The 24,860-nt window shown below is 44.3% G+C and overlaps 1 long non-coding RNA gene across 1 annotated transcript in view; it reads left to right on the top strand.

Moving 5' to 3' along the window:
* The window catches only part of LOC125136388 (uncharacterized), an 81,832-nt gene extending 73,748 nt beyond the window's left edge, over positions 1-8,084 (top strand). Inside the window, exon 3 of the long non-coding RNA XR_007137170.1 lies at positions 7,160-8,084. This is a non-coding gene — a long non-coding RNA (uncharacterized LOC125136388). The remainder of the gene's footprint in view (positions 1-7,159) is intronic.
* The last annotated feature ends 16,776 nt before the right edge of the window (positions 8,085-24,860 follow it).

Below are 24,860 nucleotides of genomic sequence, written 5' to 3'. Positions count from 1 at the left end.
AGCAAAGCCACGGACTAGACTCTAGCCTGGCAGGAGCCTGGAGCCGGCTCAAACCAGTTGCAAACCTAATTGTTACGTTTTCAGGAAATGTGCGAGCCCATCGTTAAATAACAACTATTAGAGAATAAGTTACACACAATTAAAACAGAAGAAACCTCTCTTAAAACAAAGTCACTGAGAGTTCCCATGATGGCTCAGCAGGTTAAGAATCTGACATAGTGTCCCTGAGGATTCGATCCTTGGGCCTTGCTCAGTGGGTTAAGGACCCGGTGTGGCTGCAAGCTGCAGCATAGGTCACAGTTGTGGCTTGGACCTTGCATCGCTGTGGTGGAGGCCAGAAGCTGTAGCTCTGATTCAATCCCCTAGCCTGGGAACTTCCATAAGCCACACGCTCAGCCCTAAAAAAAAAGTACTAAATGAACAAAGCTCATTCACTTCAGAATGATTTTACTACATTTTGCTGCTATCAGTGCTCTGGAAGCGACTCACATCTATTGTATCTGTATGGTGGAGGCACCCTATAATAAGGTGCTTCTGTACACTCTTGCCAGCTCCTGGTTTTGTAAAATCTCACTGGAACCTCGAAATCAGCCGTGGTGGGGTATTTATGCCATGAAAAATACTACAAAGCTGGGCTCCCAACCCCTAACGCCCAAGCCAGCTGTTGACTTTGACGAGCACACCACTGACTCTAGGCGTCTCGGAGGAGTGACTCACTCCCCGCCCTCAGGGTACCTGTATTGCATGGGGGACAAGTCCTTCAAGACATAAGTTGGGCAGCGTGTTCTATAAAATGCCAAACGGGGCGTCAAAGGACATGGGCATTGAGGTCAGAAAGGCTTACATCAGCATCCCAGTTCTGCCACTTACTGGCTAGGTCACCTTAAATAAGTTACCTAATATTTTGAATCTTTTGCCAAATGGGAATAAGAGCATCATGGATGGTCACAAGGATTTAATGGTGAAGATATAAGAGTGTGGAAAGGCATTTCTTTTTTGTTTGTTTTAAAATGTAGATTTTATTTTATTTTAATATAATGATTTTTTTTTCACTATAGCTGATTTATAGTGTTCTTTCAATATTCTGCTGTGCAGCATGGTGACCCAGTTACACATACATGTACACATTCTTTTTTCTCCCATTATCATGCTCCATCATAAGTGATGAGACGTAGTTCCCAGGGCTACACAGCAGGATATCATTGCTTTTCCATTCCAAAGACAATAGTCTGCATCTATTAACCCCAAGTTCCCAATCCATCCCACTCCCTCCCCCTCCCCCTCCCCCTTGGCAACCACAAGTCTTTTCTCCAAGTCCATGAGCTTCTTTTCTGTGGAAAGTTACCTTTGTGCCATATATCAAATTCCAGATATAAAGGATATCAAATGGTATTTGTCTTTCTCTTTCTGACTTACTTCACTGAGTATAAGAGTCTCTAGTTCCATCCATGTTGCTGCAAATGGCATTATTTTGTTCTTTTTTATGGCTGAGTAGTATTCCATTGTGTATACATACCACATCTTCCTAATCCAATCTTCTGTCGATGGACGTTCAGGTTGTTTCCATGTCTTGGCTATTGTGAATAATGCTGCAATGAGTATGCAGGTGTATGTGTTGGAAAAACATTTCTGAGTGAGGGACCAGCATGAGGAATGGTGTAGCAGCATGAAAGTGGTAGGACCAGTCAGAGAATGGCCAGCAGTCTAGGATGTCTGGATATTAAGATACACCAGAAACATCAAGCTGGGCAAATTGCAGGTAGTCTGTGACCCTGGAAATGCAGGATTATTAGGGAGGGAAAAGCTGAGACTTCCTGGGTCAAAGCTGGGGAGACAGAGCTGCTGTGAGGGAGGCTTGTGGTCCAAGTCACCAAGTGTGAAAGTTACAGCAAGTTCAGGCATCATTCAGACAATCATCTCCACCAGAAGGTCAAGCCTGGCCAGCAGCATTAAGGACTGTGGACCATCTGTACTTCTAAGACTAATCCCCAGCCACAACTGGAAATAGAGGGGCCTCACCCAGCCCTACAGAGGGGATCAGCAGGAATAAGGTTCAAGAGTCTAGGCTGGTTCAGTGGCTCAACATTGTCATCAAATGGCTAAACATTCTCTCTCTTTTCATTCTGATACTCTCACTGCCATTCTCAGCGTGTCTGATTTTTTTCTTGGAGTTGATGCCTGGCGAGGTACAATGGCTGACACAGCTCACAGTCCCTCAGTCAAAGCAGATGAGGGTGGCAAAAGCCGCCAAGTCAGGAAGCAAAATCCTTCCCCGAGTTGCAGCAGACTTCCTCTTGTCTCTTGGCCAGAGTGGGTCATGCACCAGAGGCAGACAGTAGCCTCCAAAAATGCTCACACTCTTGGCCCCTGGAGCCTCTGAAGTTGCTACCTTACATGGCAACAGGGACCTTACAGATGTGATTAAGGGTAGACCCTTGAGATGGGGAGGCTCTCCTGGATTATCTGAGGTGTTCAGTGTAATCACATAAACCCAGCCAGTTGATGGAGATGGTGACGTGAGGGGGGAATTGTCACTGGTTCTGAAAGTGAAGGTTCTGTGCCTAAGACCTGGAGAGAGGCCACTAGATGCTAATAGAGGCCCCCAGCTGAGAGCCAGGGACCTCAGTCTTACAGCTACAAGGACATGAATTCTATCCATTTCAGAGACAGCAAAGAAACCAATTCTCCCCTAGAAGCTCCAGAAAGGAACTCAGCCCTGCAGACAACTTAGGAGACACCCAAGGAGATCTGTACATGACTTCTGACCTACGCAACCATAAGACACTAAATTTGTGTTGTTTTATGGTAAAGCTCTAGTCATTTGTTACAGCAGCGATAGTAAACCAATACACATGCCCACCCCTTAAGCCAGTAAAGGCAAAGGAAACTGAGATAACTGCTGGCTTAATCCAGTTAGGGATTTTCCCCTGGGACTGGGTGACAGGCCAAGTTCTCCAAGTGTGCTGGCAAGGGTCCATAAACTTTGGAAGGACTACCACAGCCAGGGTGGGGATGAAGTAAGCTTCAGGACAGATACGTTAGTGGTTTTCAGCCGTCTTCTGTTTCAGTTGGTCTGGTGATTAAACGTTTTAAGTTTGTTTTTTTCTTTTTATGGCCGCACCTGTGGCATATGGAGGTTTCCAGGCTAAGGGTCAAATTGGAGCTGCACCTGATAGCCTATACCACAGCCACAGCAACACCCGATCCAAGCCTTGTCTGCAACCTACACCACAGCTCACAGCAATCCTGGATCCTTAACCCATTGAGTGAGGCCAGGGATCGAATCCTCATCCTCATAGAGACAACGTCAGGTCCTTAACCCACTAAGCCACAATGGGAACTCCTTGTTTTTAAACAATTTTTTTGGTCATTAAGCATTTTAAATATCACCTGTGTGCAATCGGAGGGACATAAAGGCCTCCAGAGATCACCTCCACTATACCAGGACCCAGGCCTAATTGGGAGGAAGAGACTCAGAGAATAAGCTCACAGCTTCCCAGTCTCTGGCCAGGCTTCTAGAGCACAAACCTGAAAAATGCTACTTACTTCCTCAAACCTGGAATGCCTTCAGTTGGAAGCTACATCACCATTTTACAGATCACTACAAAAGAAAAAGTGCTGGAGTTCCTGTCGTGGCTCAGTGGTTAACGTATCCGACTAGGAACCATGAGGCTGTATGTTCCATCCCTGGCCTTGCTCAGTGGGTTATGGATCCGGCGTTGCCGTGAGCTGTGGTGTAGGTTGCAGACGTGGTTCGGATCCCACATTGCTGTGGCTCTGGCGTAGGCCAGTGGCTACAGCTCCGATTAGACCCCTAGCCTGGGAACCTCCACATGCCGCCAGTGTTGCCCTAGAAAAAAGACAGAAAGCCAAAACAAACAAACAAACAAACAAACAAAACAACTTGCCATCATTTTGCATGATCAGTGTTAAATAAATAAGATATTAAAATGAGAAAAAGCACGCATCTTAGAATCAACCAAAGAGGATGCCACAAATCTATTGGTACTAAGAATTAAATCTTAAGATGCTGCCAGCTCAGTTGAAATTGGCAAGGGAGGTATTCATGAGTTTCTAGGGAAGATGGAGGCCAAGGTGGGAAGACGAGAGTGTGCTTATGGACCAACTTGAAACCAAACTAAAGGATGCAGGAGTTTCCGCTGTGCCTCAGTGGGTTAAGAACCTGACACAGTGTCCATGAAGATGTGTGTTTGATCCTGGCCTCACTCAGTAAGTTAAGGATCTGATGTTGCCAGAAGCTTCGGTGTAGGTCACAGATGTGGCTCAGATCTGATGTTGCTGTGGCTGCGATGTAGGGAGGCAGCTGCAGTTCCAATTTGACCCCTAGCCTAGGAACTTCCATATGCTGCGGGTGCTGTCGTTAAAAAAAAAAAAGGATGCAGACTTCCTCTTGCAGGCAATGAGCAGCCACTGAGAGGTTCCTGGCAGGAAGGAGGGGAGTATGACATCTCTGCTCATCTGATCCTACAGCTCCTAGTTTGTTTTCGCTTTTTGCCTTTTTTTTTTTTTTTTTTTTTTTTTTTGCTTTTTACGGCCGCACCTGCAACATAAGGAGGTTTTCAGACTCTGTGTCAAATTGGAGCTGCAGCTGCCGGCCTATGCTACAGGCACAGCAACACCAGATCCAAGGTGTGTCTGCAACCTATACCACAGCTCATGGCAACGCTGGATCCTTAACTCGATGAGGGAGGCCAGGGATAGAACCTGCATCCTCATGGTACTAGTCAGATTCTTAACCCACTAAACCACAACGGAAACTCCTGGCCCCTAGTTTCTGAAACCATATTTACAAGTCCTCACAGAGGAGCATGAAAGACCTGTCTTCTTTTGCTCAAGAGAGGTGGCTTGGAGCAACATCTGAGCTCACCTTTGACGAGCACGGGTCACCCCTGTTACAAACGAGAATGCACTCAGAGGATAGCTTTTTCTTTTTTTTTTTTTTTTTTGGTCTTTTTTGTCTTTTTCAGGGCTGCACCCGTGGCATGTGGGGGTTCCCAGGCTAGGAGTTGAATCCAAGCTGCAGCTGCTGGCCTGCACCACCAACACAACAATGCAGGATCCTTAACCCACTGAGTGAGGCCAGGGATCAAACCCACGTCCTCATGGATGCTGGTCGGGTTTGCTAACCGCTGAACCAAGACAGGAACTCCAAGGATAACTCTTTTTTAATAAGAAGTTCAGGATTACCCGTGCTGGTGTGCAGGGTTTGTGGGTCCTCTGAGTTACTAGGTGATGGACAAACCCTCTTTTCAGCCACCCCAGGATTCTGGGGCCCAGAGGGGTAGCCGGGTCACACCAAAGGCCTATTCTGGAAACGTTGCAGATGGAGCCTGGAGCTGTCACCAAAGATCACTTTTGCCACCTCCCCCATCCCTTCACCTGGGGTTAATCCTGAGTCCAGAAAATTTGGAGATCTTTCCGAGTACCTATAATTATGGAAAAGAAGATCACAGCATCACCATAGGGAAGGGCCCCAAGAAATCACCTCATTCTCTTAATTTTTCCGATTAGGACATGAAGACTTAGGAAAAGAGTGCAGCTGGCCTGAGGTGACCCACCTGCGGAGTGGCAGTGCCAGGCTGGAATCCAAGCCTCCTGCCACCCCCAGGGCACGTCCAGAAAGGCAGGAATGGGGCAGGAGTTCCCTCCCCAGGCACAGTCTGCTCTGCCTCTTACTGGCCTGGGGCCTTGTGCCAGTTCCTTAATGTCTCCGGGCTTTCTTCTCTTGGTCTGTATATCAGGGCTACAAGCGGTACCTGCTGCCCATGGGTTGTTGTGAGGATTAAAGTTAAAAGTTCATGGAGTTCCCTTTGTGGGCAGCGGAAACGAATCAGACTAGAATCCATAAGGATGTGGGTTTGATCTCTGGCCTCACTCAGTGGGTTGGGGATCCAGCATTGCCATGCACTTCGGTGTATGTCACAGATGTGGCTCAGATCTGGCGTGGTTGTGGCTGTGGTATAGGCTGGCAGCTGTGGCTCCCATCCAATCCCTAGCCTGGGAACTTCCATATGGTGCGGGCGTGGCCCTAAAAAGCTAAATAAACAAACAAACAAATAAATAAAGTTAAAAGTTCGTGAGAGGGCAGAGACAGTTGCCTGCCAGCCAGGGATTGCTCCATCAAGAGTGATCATTACTGTCATTACCCTTTCATGCAATCTCAGCTGCCTCCATCACCTTGCTCTTGCTATCAAACTGGAAGTCTGAACTTTGAGACTCAGGGACAGAGGCATCCGTGGAATTTGCTCCCCTTGCTAATCTGGCAAAGTCAACAAACCCCTTCTGTGTAACCTGATGGGAGCCTCTCGGAGATGTTAGGTCACCGTGTGGAAGTTTCGAGTGAGGGCCCAGATTGCTGGCTGGAGGGAGAGTGGGCAGCCCGACTGGGGGAGGGAGGAGGCTTTCCAGGTGGCTGGGGGCCCTGGCTGAGGGTTCCAGGGGGGAAAGGGTGCAGGAGCCTGGAGGCACCAGGCGGGGCCCTTGGCATGTGAATGGAGTTGGGGGGGCGGTCAGGAAGGGGATATAGTTGGGCCTTTACGCTAGAAAGGAAGGGGACTGAAGTGGATGAAAAGAAGCATTTTCTGTGGCCGTCAGGAAGGGCCTCTCGCTGGGGATTTCCTACGCAGGACTGCAGGCCTTGGCCACCTTCCCGGGAAAGGTGGTGCTTGTCGTGGGGAGTCTGCACCCTGTGAGACTGCAGCCTGGGCACCAGTGGTGCCCACTCCCGCCTCTGGGGCTGCTGGCCTCCCTGAGCCTTGTTCATCAGGGAACAAAACGCTCTTTGCTTGAACCACACACTTTAGACGTCTTCATGCAAGGGAGGGACACGGAGGTCAGGGCAGAGGCAGACAGAGAGGATGGAAGCTATGAATAGAGTGGAGAAAGGGCGGTCAGGGCCTCAGAGGGCGTGCCTGGGAGGCTGGGCAGCGGGACTGTTTCAAAGCTCAGAGGCCTTGGCACGGCCTCTACATGGCCCTGTGTCTGCCAGCCAGCCCCAGACCATGGGGCATGCTGATGTGGCCATTCCAAGGAGCTCGATGTGGTCTAAGGCGAAACCCCCTTGGAGAAAAGAATTTCAAAAATTAAGGGGGGAAAAAAAAGCACAATCAACTCTCTTTTTCTTTTTATTTTTTTCCAGCCCCAATCAAAAAGTACAGTATCTGCTATTGAAAAATTGCATCTCAGAAGCGGCGCCTCTTTCTGACAGCATCTGCCAAGACTTCCGATGAGGCTGATGGAAACCTGTTCCATTTTCATGTTGTATAATAAGTAGATGGAAGCCTTGCACATCTGTTCAGGCAAGATAATGATGATATTATTACTAGAGGCCTTGTGCAGCAAAGAGAATCTATTTTTTTCTCTTTCCTACCCCCAGCCTGAATCCAGCCTCTCTTTCTCTTACTTCTCGTGTTTACTTTCTAGCTCACACTCTTCCTCTTCTCTCTTCATTTCTTTCCTCACCTCAGTGCCCCACCCAGCTTACTGAAACCAAGGTGATAAAGCCAAGAATTCTTCTCCTCTCAGGAGGAGGAGCTGCTGAGGAGGTACTGGGGCCAGGGGCTGGCCGAGCTCAGGGGGACAGGGGTCTCTGGGTCTCTCCTCAGAGCCCTGATGCCTCCTACGGCGAACGACCCTCTCCCACTTGTCAGCAAGTGTTCTTCAGCCCAGTCAGAGGAGCCTCTGGGCTTGCCCCATGCCCAGCCTCATCAGCAAAGAATCAAGGGAGACAGCAATGGGACCAGATAATTCCTGCCAAAGAGACAACAGATAGAAAGGGCTTAATGTATTTCACGTCCAGGGATAGTTTGCATCATAACTGGACATTCTCTGGATACATAATTGATTCATGAAGAATTGACATTTTTGAGTTGGAATATCATTGCAAAGAATCAAAATGTTGGGATGCATATCAGAGTTGGGGGGGGAGGCTTCCTTGTGCTTCACAAATCATTCATTCATTCATTTTTGTCAACAACAAATATTCACTCAGCACCTATCATGCAGCAGGGAATGAGCTGGTTACTAAAGCATGCACATAGATGGAAAGTTATGATTCCTGGAGTTCCCGTCATGGCGCAGTGGTTGGCGAATTCGACTAGGAGCCATGAGGTTGCGGGTTCGGTCCCTGCCCTTGCTCAGTGGGTTAACGATCCGGCGTTGCCGTGACCTGTGGTATAAGGTTGCAGACGCGGCTCGGATCCTGCGTTGCTGTGGCTCTGGCGTAGGCCAGTGGCTACAGCTCCGATTCAACCCCTAGCCTGGGAACCTCCATATGCCACGGGAGCGGCCCAAGAAATAGCCAAAAAAAAAAAAAAAAGTTACGATTCCTTTCTCTCAGGGCCTTAAAATCTACCCTAAAGCTAAGTTCAACCCAACCTAAATATAACTGTTCTTGAACACATCTCCTGTGTGGAAGCAGAATCCCCCTCGGGGCTCATTCACTATGGAATTACCTTGGGCACCAGTATAGAGATGGAATGGTATGGATCTCTTCATCTTGATCCATTAATCCATCCACTCATCCACTCTTCGACACATGCCACCATCTACCTTTCCAACCCTCCATTCTCCCCTCAGCCTATCCACCTACCATCGAGCTCCCCATCCATCCGCTCATCTCTCCACATACCCTTCCACCCATCCATCTCTTCATCCATCCACCCATCCATCCATCCATTCAGCTTTCCACCTATTTATCCATTCATCTACCTATCCACCCTTCTATTCAACCACACATCCATCCATCCACCCTTCCACATGTCCATCATCCTTCCACATGTATGATAGGTGGCTAATTTTTAGGTCAGTGGGGAGCAAGGCACCCCTAAACAATTATTGTGGTTGGGACCTGCGCAGAGACAGACCCATCAGTTGAATGTGGTGTTCATGACTGACAACCCTCAAGCCTGGGCTGTGGTGGGAGAAACAGAGACAGGTGAAGATTCCCAGGGAGGTGCTTAAATTTAATCAAAGTAATGTCTGCCTTTCTCCCCAATGTGGGAAGGCCGTGGCTCATGCAAACTGTCTTTCCACAGAGTTCTTGCTGTTGTGCACTTTTCATTAATGTGATGGCTCACTGCATCACAGAGGTGCCACTGTGATAGTTATTGCTTTCTTCTTAAACATAGGCAAACTAAGGATAAGCATCTTCATGGGCAGTTTAAGTTCCCCAGATAGTTGCCATTGAAAGATGCCCCCCCAAGTTGGAGAATTCAGTGGAAATCAAGATCTGAAATCATTCCTTTGATCCCCAAATGTTATACTTCAGTGTTTTTCGGGTTGCCTGAATTCTCACTGAAATGTACTCATTTCTTTTCTTTCTTTCTTTTTATTTGTGTATTTGTTTGTTTGTTGGCCACACTCACAGCATGCAGAAGTTCCAGGGCCAGGGATCCAGTGGCGCCTTAGCAGTGATCCCAGCCACTGCAGCGACAATGCTGGATCCTTAACTTGCTGAGCCACAAGAGAACTCCAGATGTACTCGTTTCTAATGTTAATTTGATTTGCTTCTCTTTTTAAAAGTGCCTCCCACTTCCCTTCTGAGTGTCAGGTGACACATTTATTAGTTGCCTGGAGTAAGTCTATCTCCAGCTGATTGAGAGTTGGAAAGAGGAAGCAGGAGGCAGCCCTGAGCTGTCAGGAGTCCTGGTTCCCATGTCTTATTCTGCCACTGAGTCACTAGCTGACCCTAGGAAAGCAACTTGGTTCTTCTGAGTTACCGCCAGGAGGGTGAGCAAGGAATGTAGAGACAGTGCTGGGAGCTCCCGGCCAGGAGTGGAGGCCTTGTCCTGCCCCAACTCACCAAATCCTTATGAGCTGCAGTGGGGTTATGGGCCTTCCTGTCTTTGTCTCTAAAAGGAGGGGAGTGGATATATGATCTCTAAGGCAGCTTCTGATACCTCGAATCTGAACTCACTCATATTTGTACTTAATGTTTTTAATAACTGGAGCCAATTACTTAACACTCTGCTCGACTACCTGGAGTTCCTGCTGTGGTGCAACAGGATCAGTGGTGTCTCTGTAGAGGTGCCAGGAGGCAGGTTTGATCCCCAGGCTCGGCACAGTGGAGTTAAGGATTTGGCATTACCACAGCTACTGGGTAAGTCACAACTGCGGCTCAGATCTGATCCCTGGCCCAGGAACTCCATCTACCTTGGGGTAGCCAAAAAAGAAAACAAAAACAAAACAAATAAACAACAAAAACCCTGCTCCTTTACCTGAAAAAAAAAAAAAAAAACCCAGAAATAATCATGACACATGACATGAAACTGATAATAATGGCATTTTGTATTCCATTTCACTGCTTTAAATTTTAAACACAAATAAGAGCTGCAAGTGGTTGCCCAGAATGACAGGATTCAAGTAACCAGTTCTGTTTCTTCATCTATGAAATCACTGTTATCATTGTTTGTTTCCAATTTGCAGTTCAAACACAAGCTTCTGTCACCCCAGAGGACTTGAGACCGGGCTGTGCTAAAACAAGCTTGGCTGATTCCAACTGGGAATGAACTTACTTGAAACTAATGTGTGCATCTGAGAACATATATATTAGGGGTCGGCTGTACATAATGAGAGCTCCTAGGATTAACTTTCACACAGGATGCAATGTTTATTAAAAATACATAACAAAAATAGGCTAAGTTGGGAGTTCCCATCGTGGCTCAGCGGTTCACAAACCTGACTAGTATCCATGAGACGAGGGTTCAATCCTTGGCCTCACTCAGTGGGTTAAGGATCCTGCATTGCCATGAGCTGTGGTACAGGTCGCAGATGTGGCTCGGATCTGGCCTTGCTGTGGCTGTGGTGTAGGCAGGTGGTTTCAGCTCCAATTTGACCCTTAGCCTGGGAACCTCCATATGCCGTGGGTGAGGCCCTAAAAAAGACAAAATAATTATAATAATAATAGGCTAAGTTGAAACATGTATTATTATTATTTTTTTGTCTTTTTTTTTTTGGTCTTTTTTGTTGTTGTTGTTGCTATTTCTTGGGCTGCTCCCTCGGCATATGGAGGTTCCCAGGCTAGGGGTTGAATCGGAACTGTAGCCACTGGCCTACGCCAGAGCCACAGCAACGCGGGATCCGAGCCGCGTCTGCAACCTACACCACAGGTCACGGCAACGCCGGATCGTTAACCCACTGAGCAAGGGCAGGGACCGAACCCGCAACCTCATGGTTCCTAGTCGGATTCGTTAACCACTGCGCCACGACGGGAACTCCTGAAACATGTATTATTAAAACTCAACAGCAATGACAGTAATTGTTTAGAACTTAGACCAAAAGATTTGAGGGAGGGGGGAGTAATTTTACCTCTAACATTGTTTAGAATTGTCATGCTGATAATTAAAAAACAAACCATTTTTCAGTCACTTTTGTTATTTGACTTTTTTTAACTATGAAATAATTTTAGATTTACAGGAGAGTTGCAAAAATATTCTGGAGTGTTCTCATAAACCTTTCACCCAGGTCATATAACCATAGTACATTTTTCAAAGCACAGAAATTAACCCTGGTGCCATGCTATTAACCAAACTACAGACTATGTTTGGATTTCAGCAATGTTTCCCCTAATGTCCTTTTTTCTGTTCCAGGGTTCAATCCAGGATACCACATTGCCTTTAGAGGTTTATCATTGTTTTAAAATTCTTTACTGATCATGCAACCCCTTCATGCCTACCCCCCAGGGCTGACCTTGGTACACCACTGATTTCACTAAACTGCTGCAGTATTAAAGCCAGAAGATCTGATGGCTCATCCTTTTGCAAAAGGTGGTGTTGAGCCTGATCTAATGTGCTAGACTGTCAGAGCACCAGCGCTTCACTTTTTCAAGCTGGAGATCTGTCAGCCAGATGCTTCAACAGTGACTGGTAGGTGTGTGACATTTGCAAGGTTCAGGTGTATACTGTCCGGAACCCAGAAAGCAAGACTTCTTTTCGACAAGAGTGCTATGAATCCTGTGAGGCAAAGAGGTGAAAATAGAGTAAAAAGCTCTGAAAAAAGTTATGGTGCAGACGATTCTGGATGCCTGCTCCCACCAGTACCCCCCCCCGCCCCCTTTTTTTGTCTTTTGTCTTTTTAGGGCCTCACCCAAGGCATATGGAAGTTCCCAGGCTAGGGGGCGATTTGGAGCTACAGCTGCCAGTCTATGCGACAGCCACAGCAACTTGGGATTGGAGCCATGTCTGCAACCTATAGCACAGTTCATAGCAACACAGGATCCTTAAACCACTGAGCAAGGCCAAGGATCAAACCTGCGTCCTCGTCCTTGTGGATACTAGTCCGGTTCTTTAACCACTGAGCCATAATGGGAACGAGTCTCCCCCCCCCCCTTTTTTTTTGCCATTGATAACCAGGATTTTCAAAGGAGGCTGGAAGTCTCCTTGGCCCCTCTCAGGATGCCCTCCTGGTAAGGTTAATCTAATCAGTCACTCACCTTGCCAATGATTGGTCTAGGAACGTGCATGTGATGCATTTCTTGCCAATGAGGCATAAAGGAGGTTTCTGGGAAAGTTTTCTTCACACTTCAAAATGCCCCTCTCCTTCTTGTCTGTATTTGGGGCTTATTGTGTAAAAGAAAGGATAGAATGCCTGGAGCTCTTTTTTTTTTTTTTACTACTACTCAATGAATTTATTACATTTATAGTTGTACAATGATCATCACAATCTAATTTTATAGGATTTCCATCCCACACCCCCAAGCGCATCTCCCCACCCCACAAACTGTCTCCTTTGGAAACCATACATTTTTCAAAGTCTGTGAGTCAGTATCTGTTCTGCAAAGAAGTTCAGTCTGTCCTTTTTTTTTTTTTTTCAGATTTCACATGTCGGTGAAAGCATTTGATGTTGGTGTTTCATTGTCTGACTGACTTCACTTAGCATGATAGTTTCTTTTTTCTTTTTTTTTTTGGTCTTTTTGCCATTTCTTGGGCTGCTCCCACGACATATGGAGGTTCCCAGGCTAGGGGTCTAATCAGAGCCATAGCCACCAGCCTACACCACAGCCACAGCAACGCAGGATCCAAGCCGCGTCTGCGACCTACACCACAGCTCACGGCAACGCCGGATCGTTAACCCACTGAGCAAGGGCAGGGATCGAACCCGCAACCTCATGGTTCCTAGTCCAATTCGTTAACCACTGCACCACCACGGGAACTCCAGCATGATAGTTTCTAGGTCCGTCCATGTTGCTAAGAGAAAGGATAGAATGCCGTCCATGTTGCTAAGAGAAGGGATAGAATGCCGTCCATGTTGCTATTTCATTCCTTTTAATGGCTGAGTAACATTCCATTGTGTGTATGTACCACATCTTCTTGATCTACTCCTCTATCGATGGACATTTAGGTTGTTTCCATGTCTTGGCTATTGCAAAGAGTGCTGCAGTGAACATTGGTACATGTGTCTTTGTGAGTCATGGTTTTCTCTGGATAGATGCCCAGGAGTGGGATTGCTGGATCAAACGGTAGTTCTATTTTTAGTTTTCTGAGGCATCTCCATACTGTTTTCCACAGTGGTTGCACCAATTTACAATTCCACCAGAAGTGTAATAGGGTTCCTTTTCCTCCACACCCTCTCCAGAACTTATTGTTTGTAGACTCTTTGATGATGGCCATTCTGGCTGGTGTAAGGTGGTACCTCATAGTGGTTTTGATTTGAGTTTCTCTAATAATGAGTGATGCTGCACATCTTTTCATGTGTCTTTTGGCCGTCTGTATGTCTTCTTTGGAGAACCATCTGTTTATATATTCTGCCCATTTTTTTTTTTTTTTTGTCTTTTTGCTATTTCTTGGGCCGCTCCCATGGCACATGGAGGTTCCCAGGCTAGGGGTCGAATCGGAGCTGTAGATGCCGGTCTACGCCAGAGCCAGAGCAACGTGGGATCCGAGCCGCATCTGCAACCTACACCACAGATCACGGCAACGCCAGATCCTTAACCCAATGAGCGAGGGCAGGGATCGAACCCGCAACCTCATGGTTCCTAGTTGGATTTGTTAACCACTGCGCCACGACGGGAACTCCCCATTTTTTGATGGGATTGTTTGTTTTTTTGGTTTGGAGCTGCAGAAGGTGTTCATAAATTTTGGAGATTAATCCCTTGTCAGTCAATTCATTTGCAAAGATTTTCTCCCATTCCGTGGGTTGTCTTTTTGTGTTGTTTAGTGTTTCCTTTGCCATGCAGAAACTTTTAAGTTTAATTAGGTCCCATTTGTTTATTTTTGTTTTTATTGTCATTACTCTAAGAGGTGGATCTGAGAAGATGTTGCTGGGGTTGATGTCAGAGAGTGTTTGGCCTGTGTTTTCCTTTAAGAGTTTTATCATTGTCTGGTCTTCTATCTAGGTCTTTAATCCATTTAGAGTTTATTTTTGTGTATGGGGTTAGGGAGTGTTCTAATTTCATTCTTTTCCATGTGGCTGTCCAGTTTTCCCAGCACCACTTGTTGAACAGGCTGTCTTTTCTCCATTGTATATTCTTCCCTCCTTTGTCACAGATTAGTTGGCTGTAGGTGCGTGGGTTTAATTCTGGGCTTTCCTTCCTGTTCCACTGATCTATAGTTCTGTCTTTGTGCCAGTACCATATGGTTTTGATGACTGTTGCCTTGTAGTATAGTCTGAAGTCCAGGAGCCTGATTCCTCCAGCTCCATGTTTCTTTTTCAGGATGTCTTTGGCTATTCTGGGTCTTTTGTGCTTCCAAACAAACTTTAAAATATTTTGTTCGAGTTCTGTGAAGAATGTCCTTGGTAATTTGATAGAGATTGCATTGAATCTGTAGATTGCCTTGGGTAGTATAGTCATTTTGATAATATTTATTCTTCCAATGCAAGAGCATGGTATGTCTTTCCATCTATTTGTGTCATCTTTGATTTCTTTCATCAGTGTCTTATAGTTTTCAGAGTATAGGTCTTTTGTCTCTTTAGCTAGGTTTACTCCTGGGTATTTTATTCTTTTGCATGCGATGGTAAACAGGATTGCTTCCCTAATTTCTCTTTCTGATCTTTCATTGTTAGTATATAGAAATGCCGTCGATTTCTGTGTATTAATTTTGTATCCTGAGACTTTGCCAAATTCATAGATGAGCTCTAACAGTTTTCTGGTAGAGTCTTTAGGATTCTCTAGGTATAGTATCATGTCATCAGCAAATAGTGATAGTTTTACTCTTCCTTTCCAATTTGGATTCCTTTTATTTCTTTTACTTCTCTGATTGCTGTGGCTAGGACTTCCAGAACTATGTTGAAGAGTAGTGGCGAGAGCAGACATCCTTGTCTTGTTCCTGATCTCAGCGGGAATTTTTTCAGCTTTTCACCATTGAGAATGATGTTTTCTGTGGGTTTGTCATATATGGCCTTTATCATGTTGAGGTAGGTTCCCGTTATGCCCACTTTCTGAAGGGTTTTTATCAGAAATGGGTGTTGGATTTTGTCAAAGGCTTTTTCTGCATCTGTTGAGAGGATCATATGGTTTTTACTCTTCAGTTTGTTAATGTGATGTATCACACTGATGGATTTGTGAATATTGAAGAACCCTTGCATCCCTGGGATAAATCCCACTTGATCATGATGTACAATCCTTTTAATGTATTGTTGGATGTGGTTTGCTAGTATTTTGTTGAGGATTTTTGCATCAATGTTCATCAGTGAAATTGGCCTGTAGTTTTTTCTTTTTTTGTGGTATCTTTGTCTGGTTTTGGTATTAGGGTGATGGTGGCCTCATAGAATGAGTTTGGAGTGTCCCTTCCTCTGCAATTTTTTGGAGTAGTTTCAGAAGGATAGGTGTTAGCTCTTCTCTAAATGTTTGATAGAATTTGCCTGTGAAGCCATCTGGTCCTGGACTTTTGTTTGTCGGAAGTTTTTAAATCACAGTTTCAACTTCAGTTCTTGTGATTGGTCCATTCATCTTTTCTATTTCATCTTGGTTTAGTCTTGGAAGATTGTACTTTCCTAAGAATTTGTCCATTTCTTCTAGGTGTTCTGTTTTATTGCTGTATAGTTGCACATGGTAGTCTCTTACGATCCTTTGTATTTCTGTGATGTCTGTTGTTACATCTCCTTTTCCATTTCTAATTTTATTGATTTGAGTCCTCTCTCTTTTTCTTGATAAGTCTGGCTAAGGATTTATCAATTTTGTTGATCTTTTCAAAGAACCAGCTTTTCGTTTCATGGATCTTTTCTGTGGTTTTCTTTGTTTCTATTTCACTGGTTTCTGCTCTGATCTTTATAATTTCTTTCCTTCTACTAACTTTAGGTCTTGTCTGTTCTTCTCTCTCCAGCTGCTTTAGATGTAAAGTTATCTTGTTTATTTGAGCTTTTTCTTGTTTCCTGAGGTGGGCTTGTATTGCTATAAACTTTCCTGTTAGAACGGCTTTTGCCGCATCCCATAGGTTTTGGAGTGTTGTATCTTTGTTGTCATTTGCTGCTAGGTATTTTCAATTTCCGCTTTGATTTCTTCAGTGATCAACCAATGGGTTGTTTAGTAGCATGTTGTTTAGTCTCCACGTGGTTGCGTTTTTTGCAGTTTTTTTCTTGCTGATTTCCAGTCGTATAGTGTTGTGGTCAGAATAGATGCTTGATATGATTTCAGTTTTCTTAAAGTTACTGAGGTTGGATTTGTAGCCCAGGATGTGATCGATCTTAGAGAATGTTCCATGTGCACTTGAGAAGAATGTGTATTCTGTTGCTTTTGGATGGAATGTCCTATAGATATCTATTAAGTCCATCTGGTCTAATGCTTCATTCAAAGCCTGTGTTTCCTTATTGATTTTGTGTCTGGATGATCTGTCCATTGCTGTAATTGGGGTGTTAAGGTCCCCCACTATAATTGTGTTATTGTTGATTTGTTCTTTTAAGGTTGTTAGCAGTTACCTTATATTGTGGTGAACCTATGTTGGATGTGTAGATATTTAAAATTGTTATATCTTCTTCTTGGATTGATCCTTTGATCATTATGTAATGACCTTCTTTGTCCCTTAAAATATTCTTCATTTTAAAGTCTATTTTGTCTGATATGAGTATTGCTACTCCAGATTTCTTTTGATTCCCGTTTGCATGAAATATTTTCTTCCATCCTTTCACTTTCAATTTGTATGTGTCCCTAGAAGTGAAATGGGTCTCTTGAAGATAGCATCTATATGGGTCTTATTTTTGAATCCACTCAGCCAGTCTATATCTTTTGGTTGGGGCATTTATTCCATTAACATTTAAGGTGATTATTGATATGTATGTTCTTTTTTTCTTTTTTTTCCTTTCTTGTCTTTTTGCCATTTCTTGGGCTGCTTCTGTGGCATATGGAGGTTCCCAGGCCAAGGGTCCAATCAGAGCTGTAGCTGCCGGCCTATGCCAGAGCCACAGCAACACAGGATCCAAGCTGCGTCTGTAACCTACACCACAGCTCTCAGCAATGCTGGATCTTTAACCCACTGAACAAGGCCAAGGATCGAACCCACAACCTCATGGTTCTTAGTCAGATTCGTTAACCACTGAGCCACGATGGGAACTCCTGATATGTATGTTCTTATTGCCATTTTATTAACTGTTTTGGATTTGTTTTTATTGCTCTTTTTTCTTCCCTTCGTCTCGTTCTCTCCTCTTCTGGTTTGATGACTACCTTTAGTGTTGTATTTGAGTTGATTTTTCTTATTTGTTTGTGTATTAATTGTAGATTTTTGGTTTGCAGTTATTCTTAAGCTTTGATATGAGTCTATATATATATACGAGATTGCTTTAAGTTGTTTGTCTCAATTGCAAGTGCATCTCCAGTGTCCTGCATTTGTACCCTCCTCTTCTCATGATTTCTGATTTTGGTGGCATAATTGTGCATGGATTATTTTCTATCTTTACTGGTGAGCCTTGTCATTTGTGCTATTTTTCTGGTTGCAGCCTTTTCTTTTCTGCCTAGAGAAGTTCCTTTAAGTATTTGTTGTAAGACTGGTTTAATGTTGCTGAATTCTCTTAGCTTTTGCTTATCTGTGAAGGTTTTGATTTCTCCTTCAAATCTGAATGAGAGCCTTGCTGGGTAAAGTAATCTTGGTTGGAGGTTTTTTCTTTTCATCATGGTAAGTATATAATGGTTCTCCCTTCTGGCCTGCAGAGTTTCTGCTGAAAAATCTGCTAATAACCTTATTGGGATTCCCTTGTATGTTATTTGTTTCTTCTCCCTAGCTGCTTTCAAGATTTTCTCTTTGTCTTTAGTTTTGGTCAGTTTGATTAATATGTGTCTTGGGATATTCCTCCTTGGGTTTATTTTATATGGTACTCAGTGCACTTCCTGGATTTGAGTGAGTGGTTCCTTTCCCAAGTTAGGGAAGTCTTCAGCTATTATCTCTTGGAATATTTTCTCTGTCCCCTTCTCTCTCTCCTCCTTCTGGCACCCCTATAATACAGATGTTGCTGCATTTAACATTGTCCCAGAGTTCTCTGAGACTCTCTTGATTTGTTTTCAATCTTTTTTCTCTTTTCTGTTCCACATCCGTGATTTCCACTAATATGTCCTCCACCTCGCTTATTCATTCTTTTGCCTCCTGTACTCTGCTGTTAGCTGCTTCTAATGAATTTTTTATTTCAGTTATTGTATTTTGCATCTCTTTTTGTTTAAGTTTTATATCTTGTATCTCTTTGGTCAGTGTTTCCTATAAATTATCCATCTTTGCCTCCAGTTTATTTCCAATGTCTTGCATCATCTTCAGCATCAGCAGTCTTTTTCCTGAAGACTGAGATTCTCCTGATCATTTAGCTGTTTTTCTGGTTTTTTTTTTCTTTCTCCTTCATCTGAGTTATAGTTCTCTGTCTTTACATTTTTATAGGTTGGGGTGGTGACCTTTTTACAGGTAATAGAGTTGTAGCCTTTCTTACTTCTGGTATCTGCCCCCCTTGTGGCTGAAGTTTGTACGGGGGGCTTGCTCTAGGCTTCCTGATAGGAGAAACTTATGCCTGCCCACTGGTAGGTGGAGCCGATTCCTATCCCTCTCTTGAGTGGGGCTTTGTCTATGGATGAGATTAGAGGTGGCTGTGTGCCTGAGGGGTCTTTAGGTAGCCTGTTTATTGATGGGTGGGGCTGTGATCCCACCTGGATTGTTGTTTGCCCTGGGGCTTCTCAGTGCTGATGGGTGGGGCCAGATTTTCCCAAAATGGCCACCTCCAGAGAGAGGCGCGCTGATGAATATTCCCAAGAGCTTTGCTTCCAATGCCCTTTCCCCATAACAAACCACATTCATCCCTGTTTTCCCAGGTGGTCCTCCAAGAACTTCAGTCAGGTTTTACCCAGATTCCTATGGAGACTTTGCTTTGCCCTGGGACCCAGTGCACGTGAAAGTCTGTGTGCACCTTTTAAGAATGTGTCTCTGTTTCCCCCAGTGCTGTGGTGCTCCTGCACACAAGCCCCACTGGCCTTCAATGCCAGATGCTCCAGGGGCTCTTTCTCCCAGTGCCAGATCCCCATGCATGGGAGTTTGATGTGGAGCTCAGAACTCTCACTGCTGTAGGTGAGTCTCTGTGAAACAGTTACTTTCCAGTCTGTGGGGCTTCCCACCTGGGAGTTATGGGGTTGATTATATCATGTAATCGCCCATCCTACCTCTTGATGTGGCCTCCTCTTTGTCTTCTGGAGCAGGATGCCTTTTTGAAAGTTTCCAGTCCATTTGGTTGAAGATTGCTCAGTATTTGATTGTAAATTTTGTTGTTTTTAGGAGAGAAGTTGAGCTCCAGTCCTTCTATTCCATCATCTTAATCCCCATCTCCTAGAATGCCTGGAGCTCTCGCAGCCTCTTTGTAACCATGAGGGACAAATCTGAGACAAAAAATGAACACAGAGTGGCAAAGTGAGAGACTCTAGGCTTTGGTGAATCAGTTACCCCTGGGAATGAACTAACTCAGGACTTCCTATTATGTGAGAAAAGACATTTTCCATTTGTTGGGGATAGTGGTCACATTTATACCAGCTGTGGCAATAGCAACTCTCTTTTGATCAATCATTATTCATTCAACCAACACTTGATGAGAACACACCATGTGGGATTCTTGCATTTGGTGCTGTTGGAATATGAGAGTGAATGGCTAGATTCCCTCCTTTCAGGAGACACCACCCAAAGGAGATATAAATCTCATAGACAAATCCATTGATTGCAATAGAACCTGCTGCTACCTGAGAGCTGGGCACAGGTGCTGTGTGATGCCTCCAGCCTAGTGCCCTAAAGACAGCTTGGTGAAGAAAGATGTACATGCTCTTTATCTTGAAGGATGGTTACCATTTAGGCAAAGGGACATGGAACAAGGGCTTTGTGGGGGGAACAAAAACATAGAGATTGGAAACATAGAGATTGGTTTGTTCTGGAAAGAGGAGCTACCGAAATTTAGTTAAGAGTTAGTGTCACAGAATTATCAGTCACCACAATGGGACAGGTGGGGAGAGACTGATGGCACTTAATGCCATGCTCTGGGAAACACCAGAGGCTCCAGTATGGGTCAGAGAGGGGACCCTGTGCTGCCTTTGGTCTGAGTCCTGTTTCAGCTACCTGTTAATTATGTTGCCCTTGGTCATTCATGTGGCTCAGAACAGCTATAAGAAGGGGTTGGTAATCACTGTCTTGTCTCCCTCACGGGGCCACCATAAAGTACAATATAAACCTGAGGGGTTTATCTTCTCCACCTCCAGACCTAAATGTAGATTAACCCGTCTTAGATCCTTGCCCCAGCTTCAGAGGAGTTTCCTTTCTTCCTCCTGTTGTTGGAAAAACCTTCATGCCTCCTCCTTGGTTTTATTAGCAAGCTCTCATCTTTCTAGTATTTTCAGTACTTCCTCCTCTCTCTCCTGAGTGTTTCACCTCTGTCTTCAAATATGCTCCAGTCTCAAAAAATCAATATAAATATACTTCCTTGGATCCTCAATATCTCCCAAGACACCATCTGTTTCCTCCCCAAACCTCTTAAAAGAATAGACCACTTCCTCATGTGCTTTTCTCATCTTCTATCCACTGTTAATTAAGTCTGATCCAACGTCCAGTTGAGTGAGCCCTCAGAACGCTCCTACACTGTTGGTGGGAATATAAATTGGTGCAGCCACTATGGAGAACAGGATGGAGATTCCTTAAAAAACTGAAAATAGAACACCACATGACCCAGCAATCCCACTCCTGGACATGTATTCGGAAAAGATGAAAGCTCGAATTCAAAAAGATACATAAGAGTTCCTGTCGTGGCTCAGTGGTTAAAGAGTCTGACTAGGAACCATGAGGTTGTGGGTTCGACCCCTGGCCTCACTCAGTGGGTTAAGGATCCAGTGTTGCCGTGAGCTGTGGTGTAATCTGCAGTCACGGCTCTCAGATTCCACGTTGTTGTGGCTCTGGCGTAAGCTGGTGACTACAGCTCCAAAAGACTCCTAGCCTGGGAACCTTCATAAAGACAAAAAAAAAAAAAAAGAAAGAAAAAAAGAAAGAAAGAAAAAAGATACATAAACCCCAATGTTCATAGCAGGATTGTTTACAATAGCCCAGATATAGAAGCAACTTAAGCTCAATAGATGAATGAAGAAGGTGTGGTGTATATATACAATGGAATATTTCTCAGCCTTAAAAAATTAAATAATGTCATTTGCAGAAACATGGCTGGACCTAGAGATTATCATACTGAGTGAAGCAAGTCAGACAGAGAAAAATGAATACTGTATGATATCACTGACATGTGGAATCTAAAATATGTGATGCAAATGCACTTATTTACAAAACAGAAGCAGACTCAGACATAGAAAACAAACCTTATGGTTACTAAAGGGGAATGGGGTGGGTAGGGGAAAATTAGGAGTTTGGGATTAACAGATACATACAACTATATATAAAATAGATAAACAACAAGGACCTGCTGTTTAGCATGGGAAATTATATTCCATATCTTCAAATAACCTATAAGGGAAAAGAATCTGAAAAAAGAATATATGTGTGTGTGTGTATATATCTGAATCCCTCCTATGTATACTTGATACATTATAAATCAACTATACTTAAATTTAAAAAAAATTTTTTTAAAAGGCCATAATGCATCGTTTAGGGCTTCATCCTCTTCTCATCCTGCCTGGTTAACCTGCCCTGGTGAAATGCTTGCGTTAGGGCTTTCCCCACCCTTTCCTTTTCCTTCTCCTCCCTTCACCAGGTTGTGTATTCCTAGGATTCTGCTGCCCCGGGCTTTTTCTCACTCAGCACATTCTCCCAAGGGCACCTAGCCTCATGGCTTTACCAGTCCTCTGGCAGATGAAGCACAAATACCTTTAATTCTGGCTCTCCCTCCAATCCAATCTGATGCTATCCAACTGACCTGTCGAAGCATCAGTTAGGACACCCTGAGAGTCCCCAGGCTCAGCTTGTTCAAAGCTGTGGCCAGCCTCTCCTCCCTTATACCTACCCTTTCTCTGTATACATTTTTTTATTTTTATTTTTTTATTTATTTTTAGGGCCATGCCTGTGGCATATGGAGGTTCCCAGGCTAGAGGTTCAAACAGAGCCACAGCAGCCGGCCTACACCACAGCAACACAGGATCCAAGCCGAGTTTGCAGCCTACACCACAGCTCATGGCAACGCTGGCTCCCCAACCCACTGGGCGAGGCCAGGGATTGAACCCACAACCTCATTGTTCCTAGTCAGATTCGTTTCCACTGTGCCATGACGGGAATTCCCTCTGTATACATTTTTTTAATGGTCCCACCATCATTTATGTTATTGCAGCCGAAAGTTTTGACCCCTCCAACTTTTATACATCATATAATAAAGCAGTCACCAAATCCAATTAATTAACCCTTGAAATATCCTAGAAATAATTCCTCTCTTTTATTATTAATCACCACTATTCTTTGAAAGTGTTCTTTTTCATACTGGGCTGTTACAATAGTCTCTCAAATGGCCTTCCTGATATAACTCATTTTTTTTTTTTGGCCCTGCCCACAGCATGTGGAAGTTCCCTGGCCAGGGATCAAACCCATGCCACAGCAGCAACCTGGGCCACTGCAGTGGCAGCACCGGATCCTTAATCTGCTTCACCACAAGGGAACTTCCTGATACAACTCTTTATAAATCAAAATGATTTTTCATATTCCTGATGGTTCTCTTTCTAAAGACTGATTTAGTCATACTTAAAAATTTCCCCTTGTTTGCAGAATAAAGTAATAATTCCTTTTAAAAAAACTTTTTTTTATTGAGGTATAATTGACAAATAAAATTGTAAGATGTTCATGATGATTTGATACACGAATACATTGAAAGATACAGTTCATCATGGCATTTGAAATCTGTTACAATCCAGCTCCATCTTAACTCTCCACAATTCATCTCCCACCCTTCTTCTGCATGCTCCGTCAGTAAAATCTTACTAAAGGCCCAGCCCAAATGTCCTCTTCCTTATACCCCGGACAGAATTAAGTGACCTTTTATTTGCACTCATAGGGTATATATTTCAAGTTGTTCTTGGGGTCACCATCATCACACTGAATTGTAAGGATGCCTCTGTCACTTCTTTTTTTTGGCTGCCCTGAGGCACATGGAGTTCCTGGGCCAGGGATCAGATCTGAGCTGTAGTTTTGACCTAAGCCACAGCTTTGGCAATGCCAGACCCCCAACCAGCTGTACTAGGCCTGGGATCAAACCTGTGTCCTAGTGCTCCCCAAACGCCGCTGATCTCATTGCAACACAGCAGGAACTCCGTGTCACTTCTAATAGATTGTAAGCTCCAGCATACTTCTTATTGCGTAATAAATGACAAGATTCAGTGACTTAAAACAGCAGATGTTGATTATCTCACAGTTGCTGTATGCCAGGAATTTGGGAGAGGATTACCTAGCTGGTTCTGGCTAGGGGTCTCTCGTGAGGTTGTAGTCCAGAGGGCAGTTAGGGCTGCAGCCATCGGAAGGCTTGACTAGGCTGGAGGATCTGCTTCCAAGATGGCTAACACAGAAGAAGCCTGGAACAGAAGCCTGGAAAATTAGTGCTGGTTGTTGGCTTGAGGTCCTGGTTCCTGTCCGTGTGAACCTCCCCACACAGCTGCTTGAGTATCTTCACAACATGGCAGCCTACTTCCTCCAGAACGAGTGATCCAAGGCAACAGAGAAAGGGGAAAACCAAAATGCCTTTATGACCTAGTCTTAGAAGTCTCATACCATCAATTATGCCATATTCTGCTTGTTAGAAGTAAGCCACTAAATCTAGCCCACCCTCAAGAAGGGGAGTAATTGCTATCTCTTAAAGGGAGGAATATCAAAGAGCTTGAGGAAATATCTTAAAACCACCAATAGGAGTTGTCCTATCTTTCTGTCTTCAGTAACTAGCATAGCATCTGGCAGCATGTAGGTGTTCAGTAGATGTTTCTAATGGAATGATGTGTTAAGAAGGAGAATTGGATGTTGGGTACCCATGGGTAATTAGTGTGGGCCAGGTGAAGAATGATGAAGATGAGAATTGGTGGGAGACAGGTAAGACTTCATGGGACTCCATGACTGACTGCATGAGAGGGGTTGGAAAGAGATCCATTTGGGGTTGAAAGTGATCTTGCAACTAGGACTTAGAGATGGTTGTGATGGCTGAAGCAGGTATCTAGGACTTCCTCCATGGGGTTTCAAAGTAATCAAATATCAAGCCATACAGTTAAGAACCCTATGTCTGGTCGCTCAATTATATTTGAAAGGCCCCAGAGCTGGCAGTTATCAGTCTAAGCCCTAACCTATCCCTTTATGTCAGGTTTCTCATTTATAAATGTGGAGGTTATAATACCTAACTATGTCCCAGAACTTTCCAGTTCAACTCTTAAAACATCCCACCTTTTGCAAGAAATTCCCACCACAACAGCCTCTGCAAATGGTCATGCAGAAATAAGAGGAAAC

This window comes from Phacochoerus africanus, chromosome 9, assembly GCF_016906955.1.
Source record: "Phacochoerus africanus isolate WHEZ1 chromosome 9, ROS_Pafr_v1, whole genome shotgun sequence".
NCBI lineage: Eukaryota > Metazoa > Chordata > Mammalia > Artiodactyla > Suidae > Phacochoerus > Phacochoerus africanus.
This window is presented reverse-complemented; position numbering and strand designations above follow the sequence as displayed.